Below are 4,542 nucleotides of genomic sequence, written 5' to 3' on the forward strand. Positions count from 1 at the left end.
CCGCTCGGGCGCGCGTTCGGGTTCCTCCGCGTTTCGTCGGTGATCTTCGGGGGGTTACAATAAAAAGGGAGGAACGTTTGGTGGGGCAAAGTTTCTTGTGCGCCTGGCCGGGCGGCGGGAGCAAAAGATAGTCCGGGCGCACCGCGCCCGGTCCCTGCCAGAGGGTGGTTGACAGGAACGATGCTGTTCTTTGCAGGGGGTGCATCGTTACAAATGTAATAAAATATTTATTACCATTCCACGAATTTGGACTAATAGGACCACACAAGTCTGTGTGTATTAATTGCAGTGGTCTTTTTGCTCTTACTCTTGTATTATTAAACTTAGTTCTCGAGTGTTTCGCCTCCATGCAAATTTTACATACCTTTTCAATTTTATTTATTTCATTAAATGACAAATCTATTCCTTCACTCATCTTATAAGAAGTTCCTTGAGATTATCATTTCCTAAGTGACCTAATTTTCTATGTCACAGTTCTTTTTTTCTTGAATTTTCCGTCAGATTCGTTTCTTTTTTCTTCTTGACCTTCAATTTTATTTGAAAAAGTCCGTTTTTTGATCTCTCACCCTTTAGAATTGTTTTATTTTTATGACTTATAAACACTCCATCTTCAGTGAATAATACCTTTTCACCACCATCGATTATAGTGTTGACTGACAGAAGATTCTTACACAAATCTGGTATATAAATCACTTCTTTCAATTTGCAGTTCTTGAATTCCATAGTTCCATATCCTTCCGCTGACATTGACTCATTAACTTTAGCTACACCGATCTTTGTATTTAACTTTTTATAATTTATAATATCATCACGTTTATTCGTTAAATTTGCTGTAGACCCTGAATCAACAATCCAAACTTCTCCATCTTCAGTTTTAGTTGAAAGATAAGATATCTTTTCTTCACTTTCTTTCTTCTTATTTTTCTCTTTTCTGAAGAAACAATTCTTATCAATATGATTTGTTTTCTTGCAAATACTACATCCTTCATTATTTTTGGCTTGAGTCTCACTATTTTTAAATAGTGTCTTTTCTTTATAAAATTTTTCTACATGACCTAGTTTATTACATCGAAAACACCGAACTTGTTTAGCAGTTGTTTTAAATCTGCAATCTTTAGAAATGTGTCCAATTTTATTACATTTATAGCATTTCTTACCTGCTGTTTTGAATGCAACACCTTTTTCTTCAGGTTGTCTCGCTTTTATTTTCATTTCTTCAGCTATTAATCTGGCAGTCATATTCTCTAGCGTCTTGTTACTTTTATCCCGTAGATTCCCATGCACTCGCAAAATGACTATATTCCTCGGGCAAAGTTGCGAGAATTTTAGAAATAATCATGCTGTCATTCATATCAACATCCAAAGCGTCCAACCTGTTTGCAAGATTCTTTAATTTACTAGTATATGTTGCAATATCAAAACCTTTATCATAAGACAAGCTGTAAAAATTTTGCAATAGATTGCATTTCTGTTGTTCGTTATCTCGCTCAAAAATAGTTTTAATTTTAGTCCATATTTCAAATGCTGTTTTACAATTCAGAATATGCAAGAGCGGCCTTTTATCAATTGTTGTAGCTATTGTTTTCTGAGCTGTTGCATCTTCTTTTTTCCATTTTTCTGTTCGTTCTTCTACTGGTTTATCCAAAGTCACTATCTCATATAAATTATTTGCGCGAAATAATAGTTCCATTTGAAATTTCCAAATAGGATAATCCTCTACAATTATCAATTTATCAATATTTGACGCATCGTCATTCAAAGTCTTATTGTTAGACATTTTTATAATTTTCAAAATCTATTTTTTAAATATTACTTTTAATAATTAAATCCACAAAAAATGCAATTAAATTCTTAATAAATATCTTCTTAATAAAAAAAAAAATTAACTCACTCTTTTAAAGAACCTACTAATCAAAAGGACATATTTTATAATTTTATTCTATTATTGTATATCTATTTAATTTTATTTTACTTTATTATAACCTGAAAAAAAATTGCTTTCTTTAAATTATAGATCCTTTTGATTATTAAACTTTTCTGTTTTAAAATAGATATTACAATTGTATTATATTATATTATAATATAAAATATTATTTCAAATTTTTTATTTTTAATTAATAATTTTAGTATACTAAATTTTATAATTTATTAAATTTTATAATTTTACTTTAATTTTTAATTTCCTTTTATATTTTTAAGAAAAAAAAATACTTTACTCTTATATATGATGTGCCTGTTTTTCCGGCACGTACATCAGATTTTCGAATATATTTTCACAATTCTTTATTCAAATATATTTTCACCAGAGCTTTATTTTTCTTATTAATTTTATCAGTTTTATTCTTCAGCTCTTAAATATATCTTTTAATCATAATTTATTTTATTTAATTTTATTATTTTTAATATTACGCGTGTACTGGGCCCATAACCTGTTAAATTCTATTAATCGTTAGATTAATTTAAATACAATTAAATTAATTATTGTTTATTAGTTTAATAAGTTGAAAAATACAGTAAATGTTAAATTATTAATTGTATCAATTAAATATGATTAAATCTTTAAGTCAGTACACGCTTTGAATATTATTATAATGAATCCGATATCGCACGTTTATTACAATTAAAATATTATTTTACCAACCTCGTAAATGTTTATCACAATCGGTAATCTTATATATTAATCGTCCTAATTATAAACGCATTAAGGTGAGCTCACCGATATCCGCCGGATAAAAGGGCTGAGTCTAATGTTTCTAATGGTAACATTAAAACATTATATTTCAACTGTTCGCGCATGCGAATTGATATGTAATAAAGTATAACTCGAACATAATTATTTTTAACACTACGTAGAAAAAGTTATACCGTTATATAGTAATGACCTATTTAAATCACATTTCAGATATGTTATGATTTTTTTATAACTAAGCCTGTTCTTTTTAGCTGAACTTCTTGTATAATATTTTTCTTTATATATTAAAAAAAAGAGGAAAAAACTGTACAAGAAGTTCAATTAAAAAGAACAAGTCTAATATTTGTATTAATTTCATTTTCAATCTAATTTCTTCTTTGTAATTAGAATAAATCGATCTACATTTAATTTTGTTTTACAGTTAATAAAACCCTCATTATTGAGATCAAAGCCTGACATAAGACAATATCAGCAGAAAAACAATTTTTCATAGCAATTTGGAAAATGGCCACACCAGATTCATATCGGTATGTCATTAAAATTTTTAATACATTATTTTTTAATTCATAAATTATATTACGTTTCTTATGCTTAATACTTTTACTTATATATAGATCTATTTGCGAGAAGTTTAATGTAGGAAGAGCCACTGCGTTAAGAGCTATAAGAAGAATAACAAAAGCAATTGTAAAATTAGCTCTTTCTTTTATTGTATAGCCAGAAGGAGATACAGCAAAAGAGATAATGACAGGATTTACTGCAATTAGTGCTTTTCCTAAAGTAATAGGAACAATTGATGGAATACACATCAATATAAAAGCACCACACATTAATGGTGAATCATATGTTAATAGGAAAAAACATCAATTAAGTATATATTTACAGGTAATTTATTATCATAATCAAATTTGTAAATATATTTTATATTGTATATATAATTATACTTCCTTGTATATTATTAATAGGCTATTTGCGATCATCAAGGACGATTTACTCACTGTCTTGCTGGACATGTTGGCTCTGTGCATAACCAACGTGTATTTCGGTTATCTGAAGTTCATGATTATTTACAAGATCCAGCTAAATTTCCTGAAGATAGTCATTTATTGGGCGATGCAGCTTACACTATTCATGAACACTTAATGGTACCATTCCGTGATAATGGACATTTAACTGATAGACAAAAAAATTGCAATTTTTGTCACGCATCCGCTAGAATGGCAATTGAACACGCATTCGGATTATTAAAAGGAAGATTTCGAAGTTTATTAACAGTTCTTGAAATAGACCGTGTTGATCTTATTCCAGAATTTATTATGGCATGCTGTGTTTTGCATAACATTTGCTTTTTAAAAAATGATGACTTTTCAATTACAGAATCAAATATTCTTGAAACTAACAGTAATGAACAATTATTTATAAATGAAAGAAGGTATAACGATGCAGCTCAAATAAAACGAAACACTATTTGCAATAACTTAATTATACGATATGCATGAACGATATATTAAATACATTTATTTAATATAGAAAATACAAATTATTATTTATTATTATTTTGAATATACAACATACTTTTATAGAATAGAATAGAATTTATTATTTCAGCATTTTACATATGCCAAGAAGGGACTTGGTTTACAAAAGTTCTTAGCCACATTTATCCATCCATACCTTAACCTATACCTTAGCCTAGTCTGTCTCTTTTCGACCCTTACGTCTATCCTACAAACAAATACTGCTCCTCTCTTAACTTAGCCTTACACCTAATTACAATTATAAATACAAAGGTACACTTAACCGTTACATTTACATCACAGACTTTTACATCACAGTCTTTTTACAGCCTT

At 28.6% G+C, this 4,542-nt stretch overlaps 1 pseudogene; it reads left to right on the plus strand.

Moving 5' to 3' along the window:
- Positions 1-3,086: 3,086 nt before the first annotated feature.
- LOC105452937 lies at positions 3,087-4,191 on the plus strand (annotated as a pseudogene).
- Positions 4,192-4,542: the final 351 nt, after the last annotated feature.

The sequence above is a fragment of the Wasmannia auropunctata genome, unplaced genomic scaffold (assembly GCF_000956235.1).
Source record: "Wasmannia auropunctata unplaced genomic scaffold, wasmannia.A_1.0 LD336024.1, whole genome shotgun sequence".
Taxonomy (NCBI): Eukaryota; Metazoa; Arthropoda; class Insecta; order Hymenoptera; family Formicidae; genus Wasmannia; species Wasmannia auropunctata.